This window comes from Glycine max, chromosome 2 (assembly GCF_000004515.6).
Source record: "Glycine max cultivar Williams 82 chromosome 2, Glycine_max_v4.0, whole genome shotgun sequence".
NCBI classification, from domain to species: Eukaryota; Viridiplantae; Streptophyta; class Magnoliopsida; order Fabales; family Fabaceae; genus Glycine; species Glycine max.
Genome location: NC_016089.4, coordinates 38,268,666 through 38,279,008, shown reverse-complemented (window position 1 = coordinate 38,279,008; position 10,343 = coordinate 38,268,666).

Here is a 10,343-nt window from a genome sequence, read left to right as displayed (position 1 = left end):
ATATATATATATATATATATATATATATATATATATATATATATATAAAGAAAACACATTCTCAAGAATTCATATCATGATGGTTTAGAAAAATTTATTTTACTCACCTCTTTAAACAAAAAATTCGTGTTCTTTGTTATTCTTCTTCTCCTCTACTGATTATATCAAAATCACTTCCTTGCTTTTTTTTCTTTTTTCTCAAACAACCCATTAATATTAAAAGAGGTCATTTATGTGTGTGATTCTAAGAGAAATATCTGTCTACCCTATTATAAGAATGTTACGTAATTTAAAATTTATTTAACCAATCTTTCTTTATTTATTATTTTTATTATCTTTAATTATAATTATCTGTAACTAATTTAATCTATTAAAACAATTTAATCTATCTTTTTTTTTACTAAAAAATATATTTAGATATCTTTATCTAAATAATCATTAAATTATTTTTAGGATTTCATAATATACGTCATGAAGAAATCTCAACGTCATATACGATATATATGAACAATGAACTGGATTTTTTTTTTCAGTAAACAATGAACTGGATTAAACATCAAGATCACTGTTATTGTTTTAATTTTAGAGTGGGCGCAGTATTTACTCTAAGATTATGTAATCCAGCATAACCAGCATTATTCATAAGAGTCCCCTTGATTTGCTAAAATTTAAAATTAATATAGCATAAAATTATTTGTTATCCATTTAGTTTTAAAAATATCAAAGAACATCACAAAAGAAAATTATTTGTTATCCAAACATGATTGCCAGCATAAAATTGTGACGCTTTTGCAAGTGATCGAGCAACAGGATTTATTTGCCTTCTAATGAAACTAACCATATAGTTTTGGATATTATTGAGACTTATTTTGCATTTTAACAAAATAAAGCCGAATATAGTTTGGTAAAGAGAGTCCCCAAGGAAACATTTGCCTCAAGATCAACTCATTTAACTCAATTTTATCTCATAAATCAACCTCAATAAATCAACTATTAAATCGAGTCTTGTCCTATGTTCAAGTTGATTTAGTTCATCATGTCCCACTTTTTAAGTGTATTATATTAACATTTAATGTTCTAATTATATATATATATATATATATATATATATATATATATATATATATATATATATATATTAATAATTTTTACGACAAATTTGCTTATTAGTATATTATATTAGATTATCTTATATTGTTATTATTAACTTTTAATTTCGATACGAATAAAAGCTATTAATATTAAATTACTAGTATAATTTATTTTAAAAGATCAAATGAGATCATGTTAAATGGGAATTTAGGGAAACGTAATATATATATATATATATATATATATATATATATATATATATATATATATATATATATATATATATATATATATATATATATATATATATATAAAAGCTGAAGGGTTAGATATTTACTATTAAAAAAACAAGAATGAAAATCTTAAATTAGCTTCTAAATAATATAAAATATGTTATTTGTCCAAATAATTTTTATTGTATGTATTGTGTTGTTCATTTTGATTATTAAACTAATTTAATGAGGTCTTATGAGTTATTTTTTATTGTTTTTTGGACATTCAATTTTGTTTTTAGTAAATCCTTGACTTTCTTTAGTAAGAATATAAATGTTATTGTTTATTGAAAAAAAAGGAAGATTGTTGTCTTCTTAATTTGAGTGATTCCCGAGCATGTGGAAGTATTGAAGATGTAGAATTAAACTTCAAAATAATTTGAATTCTTAATTGTATTTTTGGTTTTTTTATAATTAGATGATTGTAAAATTATTTTATAAAGTCAGTTCGATCATATCGTCATGAAACTCTTTTTTATTATTGTTATTTCTCTCTGTATTGCAAAATTAATCTTCCTACAATTTAAATTGTGCAATTTTTATTTATTAGTTAATTTTACATTTAATATTTAACAAATATATATATATATATTAATTACTCTATCATATTGTTGCATTATCATAAATATGTAACACTTTATTACACTATCCGGTGAACTTTTCTACATGTCAAGTTAATAATTCACCATAATTTACAATAAAGAAATTAACAAACCAAATTCACATGATTATATGAGGACAGTAAAAGACCAATAAAACCTAATTTCAAACACAAGAAATAGCATAATAACAACACACGCATCCTTAGGAAAATCAAATTAAAGACAACAATAAGAATAATCACTATTAGAAAATATGTTTTATACATCGGTTATTTATGACTTTCAACATTGGTTTTTGAACCGATATTGAAAGTATCGACGTTGATAGTATTATCGTTAACATCGGTTTTTTAAAAATCGATGTTAACGTAAAATTACCAACATCGGTTATATAAATAACCGATGTTGCTAATATGAATTACACCCAAAAAATATATATTAATGTTGAAATTTAACATCGGTTTTTTTACAGAAAACCGATGTTAATTGTCAATAATAACACATTGGTTAACATCAGTTTTTTCAAAAAACCGATGTTAACGAATGTGTTACTATTGACATTTAACATCGGTTTTTTCAAACAACCGATGTTAACTAACGTTAACATCGTTAACATCGGTTGTTTGGAAAAACCGATGTTAACCAATGTGTTATTATTAACAATTAACATTGGTTTTTTCAAAAAATCGATGTTAACGTTAGTTAACATTGGTTTTCTGTAAAAAAAAACCGATGTTAACGAATGTGTTACTATTGACAGTTAACATCGATTTTCCAAAAAACCGATGTTGTTGTCAAGAATTTTTTTTAAATAATTTCTCTGTTTTTACAAAAAAAAACCAAAATTTAAAATCAGACCACACAGCACACAACATATATCATTTGCATTATGCTTTCAAATAGGTTTTAGCAAAAAATTAGCTATCAACAAAGGTTATTCAATGTTAAGATGAAACAACAATTGTAAAAAATGTAATGCAAAGTATGTAAACTAATTAAATAACCTAAAGTTACATAGTTGTCTAACAGCCTATGTTTGATTTCTAACTTTTAGATAATACTGTGCCCACTGGATGCGAAGCGCCTTGAATATCTCTGCTTCCAATGGTCTAACTTCATTAAAATACTGCATGATCAAATAAAAAAAATAAATTAATAATGTAATAACAATTATAAGAAAATCAACTTTATTTGAAATAAACAATTACCGTCTCACAATTATTCCTGAAAGATCCTAAAATTATCGTGGACATCCAGTGCATCACGTAGTAGTCACATTCAGTGATTCCTTTTTGTCTATTACACTAAATACATAATGAAATTTGGATATTAATTAAACGTTAACTACAGTTAGTGTACACACACATAAAATATATATATAAGTAGAACTTTTATTTAAATCACGTACCTTAACAACAATCCACCTAGCAGCAGCCTTGAATTTAGGTTGTGGAGTATCATCAAGTCCTTTCAAAGCACTAGTGTTGAATATGAGGAACATTAAAATATTGATGTTGTTGAGTTATGCCAATGAAAATGTATTGTAAACAATACTGACCTGTTAATTATTCTCTTAAAGTAGTTGTCTGGCCTATTATGTAAAGAACAAAACCAAACAACTAGGTTTTCCTTAGGCAGAATGACGATCATTTGTCAATGTCTGCTGCAGTAGAGACGAACAAGGTTAGGAAGAGAGATATAATCTATAACAATAGCAATAGATAAAGAAAAGTTTTTTTTAAAATTTTCACATTAGTGCATAAATAATAAATATTAAATAGAAGTAATAAATAAAAAGAGAAAGAAAGAGCATGAGATGGTAGTATAGGGATCCGTTGGCATTTGGCAATGGCGGGTCTCCCCTTTCTCCTCAACTTTAAATCCTGACTATCAATTTTTGTCTCAAACTACAAATACAGATCCCCAACATCACCAATCTCAATACCAGTTTCTCCTTAATTTAATAATTATAAATCTCTCTCGAATCTTCGCTGTTTTAGTTTCAGTCTCAGTCTCCCTCCCCTTCCATGCACAGTGACTCCTCACCCTTCACTTCACTCACTCTCACGCGCTTCCCTCAATCAATAAATGTAGACCAAAAGACTAATTAAATGATACAGAGATATATATATTCAAAGCTTATTCTTCTTCATTATGCGACGGTGAAGCATGTTCTTCTACGGCGTGGACACCCACACCTCATTCTCTGATATCGGGCCACTGACATGGGCTGCGGCGGGTCCAAGGTGGAGGACTTCCCCGCGGTGGTTCTGTGTAGAGAGCGAAAGGCGTTCCTCAAAGCCGCATCAGAGCAACGCTACGCTCTCGCCGCTGCACACGTGGCGTATTTCCATTCGCTGAGTGAAATCGGCGACGCCCTTCACAAGTTCGCCGAACAAGACCTCACCACCACCACCGGTTCCTCCTCTCCGGTTCTCACATTACCCTCGGAAACCAAAAGCATCAACAATAACAAACTCTCATCCTCTTCCCCTTCTATAGCATCTAATGAAAAAAAACTATGAAAAACAAAACGAATGGCTTAATTCACTGGTCAGCCTATAGTTGTTCATGAAAAAGTAGATAGGAACACTCCTAAACCAGACTTGATTGAATTTTACATGAAATATGTGACACTAATTTTGAATAAAACCCTAAGATAAAGCATTCAACAATATAAATAAAATTAGGGCAAAAAACCACTGACGTGTACCTCTATGCTGATTTAGCTCTAGTTTGTGACTCGATTTTGAAGATAGGTAGAGAGAAAACAAATACTAAGATAAAACGAAAATCAAAGTAGTAAACTTGAAATATTTAAAAAGGAAGAAAGAACGTACCTCAGAAAGATTTGCAGGAAGCGAAAGAGGGCAAGCAGAAGAGGGGTAACTTTGAGTTCTTCTGGAAGTTTCACGCTTGAATAGCTTTATGATGGAAAACATTGTTTTTTCAAATTAATTATTACTAACTTTTTTTCTTTATTTTGCCATTATTTAAAAATACATTATTATTTATATTTTCTTTCTTCCTGTTTTTTTTTCTTCACACCCTTGCAACTCTTTAAAAAAAAAAATTGAATTATCACCAATTCACCATAACTCAGGAACTTCAATAATTATTTTTAAGCAATGGATCCACCCTAGCTCCAAGAAATTATGAAAAGTGGGAAAAAAATTAATGAAACTCAGTAATGAAACAAAATTTTAACACAAGTTAATAATAAAATTCAATATATATTTTTTTATCTAATGCAAAAGGACCTAAGAACATCTATTGTGTTGAATTGCTTGCTTATTGAATTGTTGAAGTAATTTTTTAATGGGTCATACACATTACACTACATTTAAAATCTTTTACTATTTCTCTTTTTTTTAAGCAAACTATTATGTTCTCTAATAACATGCAATCGTGAGTTTCTTAAATAATGGGTCTAGTTGAAATTATTTATTAAAAAATAATTTTAAATATTAGAGAAATAGACCTCATAAATAGTTAAAAATAACATATGATAGTCTCAATGTTTATCATAACATCATTTTGTCAAACAAACAAAGTTGACGGTAAAATCTAAAGGTAAAGAAAAGTTTGAAGACTTTGACAAGTCAAATATTTTTTGAAATATTAAAATTAGAATTTAAAAAAAATAGATTGAAAATAATTAATCCGAAATGTTTTTTCTTTGTTTCTTCTTTCCTAAATGAGTATTAAAATATATTTAATTGAGTATTAAAATAAATTTTGACAAAACAAATTCATCACTATTTAAATATAATTCTTTTTCTTTGTTTCTTCTTTCCTAAATAATTTTTTTATTAAATTTATTAACAAAAAATTCACATAATTAACAAATGAGGTTAAAAATAATAATAAAATGACAAATTTAATAAAAATAAATTACATGTGGATTATAATTAACTCTAAATTTAAAGACTTAAAACATAATTTTTGTGTCTCATGAAAATATTTTTATTTTGTTCTGAAAATTTTGTTTAAAAATAATGAAAATATCATTTTTTTAAATCCTACAAATATATGAGATAATTATAATTATTTAAATTAAACCACTGTAACATATATTTTCAATAAATCAAATTAATATATACAAATATTTTAATTTATTTTTAATTTAAAGATAATACGATAATATAAATATAATAGGATTTCATAGAATTTTTAAACAATATTCTCCATTTACCTTTTTATGAAGAATTTTTTTATAATAATTAAATCAAAATATATTAGTAATAAATTTTAATTTTTTTACGATATAATTGTTTTTACCAACATTCTATAAAAATTCTATAAAAGTTAAACTCTATTATTAAAAACAATTTTTTTTATTTTCAAATTTACTAATATCAAATAATTTATATAAATATGTGTTATATTTAAATAATAATCATGAAATAATAAAATTAAAATTACAAAATTCATTTTAAAAATTTAGTTTAATTTTTAAATGTTTACCTTTTGAATTTATTATTGTTTATTAATTATTATATTTTCTTAATTAAAATATAATTAATAACGCAATATATGATTTTTTTAAAAATATATAAATAATTAAAAAAAAGTTTATATTAACATCAGTTTTTTTGGAAAACCGATGTTAACATATCATACGTTAACATCGGTTTTTCAAAAACCGATGTTAACATCATTAGTTAACATCAGTTTTTGAAAAACCGATGTTAATGTGTATGCATTAACATCGGTTTTTTGGAAAACCGATGTTAACATCATTAGTTAACATCGATTTTTCAAAAATCAATGTTAATGTGTATGCATTAACAACGGTTTTGTGGAAAACCGATGTTAAGAATGATACTTTATTTACAAATATGTCATCGTGTTTAACTTAACATCGATTTTGTCCAAAACCGATGTTAATAAACCAATGTTAAAACTGTTTTTTAAGTAGTGAATACAATTGTAAAATCCGATTACATGCACATGCATCAAATAATTGTGTGACATTCCGTTGTCAAGAGTGCAAGAAGCATTAGTTACGTGTCCAATATAATGGCATGTGTGAGTGCTGCAGATAGTATAGAGAAACTCCATGAATGGTGTGGTCCACCTACACTTTGTTAAGGCATGCAAACGCCTGCAACTCACGCGCTATGTAATGAACAACACATTCACTTAACTGGAAGCTTTCAACCCATGCATCTAGCTCAGCCAGCCTTGCTTTCCAATGCACCGTATCTTTCACAAAATCGACACCAAGAGTTTTATAAATATAGATAGAACAAGAAAATGTACCAAAAATATAAAAAAGAACAACAAAACAAAAAGCAAGCAACTGATATAATCATAATTCCTTTTAGAAGAAATATAAAAATTGCTATTCATTAGCTAACAAATTAGGTGCTTTTTAAAATGTAGAAAGGAAAAGCAAAGGGGTTTTGGATTTAAAAAAATGCAGAAAGGACAAAAAATAGGATAAGTTTTGGGAGTGAGGTTTTGATAAAAATAAAGGGATAAAATTTTTATGAGTAAATTAAGTATGTCTCTTCTGATTTTAAAAAGAAATTACACATGTTTGTCTTTCTTTTTGTTTTGTAAAATCTACACATATCTCTCTGGAAGTTTAAGAAAATTACACATGTTTTTTTTTTGTTTTTAAAATCTATACAAATTTTTTAAATGTCATCTAAACATTTAACAGTAACAAGTTATGCGTATTGACAATTTTGATTAAAAAAGACTAAAATATATTTTTTGTCCTCATAAATATGGAAATATTTGAAATTCGTCACTACAAAAAAATTATCGATTTTTTATACTTGCAAAATTTAAACGTTACATTTTTTTATCTAAAGTTAGGTTGGAATACATTCAAATCTACATGTATGTTGTTATAGAAAATGTCAATTTTTTTTTAACTTTTTTACATCACGTATATGTATAACCAATGTAAAAACGTTGAAAAATCTAATACTTTCTACAACAACATACACATAGGTTCGAATATGCCTGAACCTAGCTCCAGACATATAACCGATGTAGAAAAGTTAAAAATCTGACACTTTCTACAACAACATACACCTAGATTTGAATGTACTCAGACCTAATTCCGGACCAAAAAATAATAGATTTAAATTTTGCGAGTACAAAAAATAGATATGTTTTTGTAGTGATTAATTCCAAATATTTTCATATTTACAAGAACGAAAAATATATTTTAAATTTTTTAATCAAAATTATCAACGCACATGACTTGTTACTTTCAAATACTTTGACAAAATTTAGGAGGTTTATGTAGGTTTTAAAAATAAAAAAGAGATATATGTAATTTTCTTAAATTTCAGGAGAAACATATGTAATTTTCTTAAAACTCAAAGAAAATCATGTGTATATTTTTCAAAAGAAGAATAAATATATATAATTTTCTTAAACTTAAGAGGAGATATATGTAATTTACTCAATTTTTATTTTCAACAAATATTATTAATATCCTACTTTATTTTATTTTTTATTAAAAAAGAAAAAAGAATTTCTAAATTTCTTTTAAATATGGGCTTAATAAATAAATGCTTTAGTTTTTGTACATTGTCTATGTGAAGATTTTACGGTATAAATAAATTAAATATTATTTTGAAAATATTTATTATAAATTAACAGTTTTATAATATAATTAATAATTTGTAATTAGATCACTATCTTAATTCAATGCATTTAAATAAAATTTTTGATGTATGTCAACTTTGAAATGAGATAAATTTATATTTATCTCAAATTTTTATTTCCATACAAAAAATAAATTCACACTGCAATCGTGCACCCGCTACTCGACGAAAAAAGAAATAATAAAATGAAAAAAACATTTCTCCCCGTTTGTCTATGATAGTCTGACTAGAAAATAGATAACCGGCGGTGGTGCATTTTTGGTGACCGTTAGATATAATAAATATAAGGATGTGACGCAAAGTTATAATATTTTATGAAACTTCCATCCCATCCATTATTATGTATAAGTAGCATACTACTTGAAACATGTAATAATACTTTATGTTTCTTACATAAACATATCACGGTTTAAATTTTAATTTTAAATATGAAATAAATAATAAAAGAATACAAGGAAATATTTTACGGGCCAAAGTTTGTAGAAATATTTCATCATGTCACTAAAAATTTAAAGACTTCTATTAAAGTGATTAAAAATGATGATGTAATACTATAATCTCCATAACTGTTATATCTTACAAGAAAATAAATTAAGTCAAAGATTTTAATTACATTTTATTATATATATCACAGAAAAAACATAAACAAACGAGAAAGACCATGTAATCAATTAACATAAATATAAACACCCAAAAGTCGGGGATGACACAAATGATTAGTTGCTTGAAGTTTTTAAATATATGATAGAAGTTTGATTCTTAATTATATAAATAGAACAACATCGGTGAAAATTATTACACTCTACTTTCTTAAACATTAATTTCATAACTTTTGATTGTAAAAGTACCCTGTTTTCATAATATTTTTTTTACTTAAATAAACACTTCCGAAGTAAAAAACCACAATTGGGTGAAGAACGCATGATGGTGCAAAAACCACCATATAATAACCCCTTCTCTCTTGCGTAGTTGGGTGACAAAGTTTTAATTCCAAAGAGAAAAACGTGGGCCACGCCAAAACGTGAAGAATGATTTGGATTTTGGACTGATGTGGACGGCGCTGATTTTCGCTTCAGATAATAGCAACCGTTCGATCATCAACTTAATGACAGCTCAAACATGGTTGGCGCCAGGTGCTAAGCCTAACGTGCGATCAATCACGTTACATGGTCGTGCCACGTCACTCGAACCGAAAAAACACAGCACTTTATAGGCTTAATTTTATGTCACGATATTTTTTTCCAATATTAAATACGAAAATGATGAACGTAGACATATATATATATATATATATATATATATATATATATATATATTGATGACAGAGACTTGACCACAAGGATTGTTTTGTCTGCGGTTAACGTTTCAAATAAGAAAAAATGTGCAATTTAAATCTCACGAATAGCTAATGGTTTTTTAATCTACGGTTTATAATGTTGTTAGAGGAATATTCCTAACATTTTCTCTAACATTCTTATGTTAACATTTTTTTTAGAGTTGATATAATTGCTTATTTTTAGAAGAATAAGCAACTCATATAACTTTATATGTAAATAATTGAATCAAACACAAATTAATTCTCTCTATTCTTTTTTTGTTGTTAAACACTACTGATTTAAGTACATATATAAGTTCAAATTTATAATTTCTTTCAAATAAACTGAATTTACTAAATATCTAGTTGTTTATTTTTTTAAGAATTTCTTAATTAAAAATAATCCTGCCTAGGGTAGCTTTGCTATTCT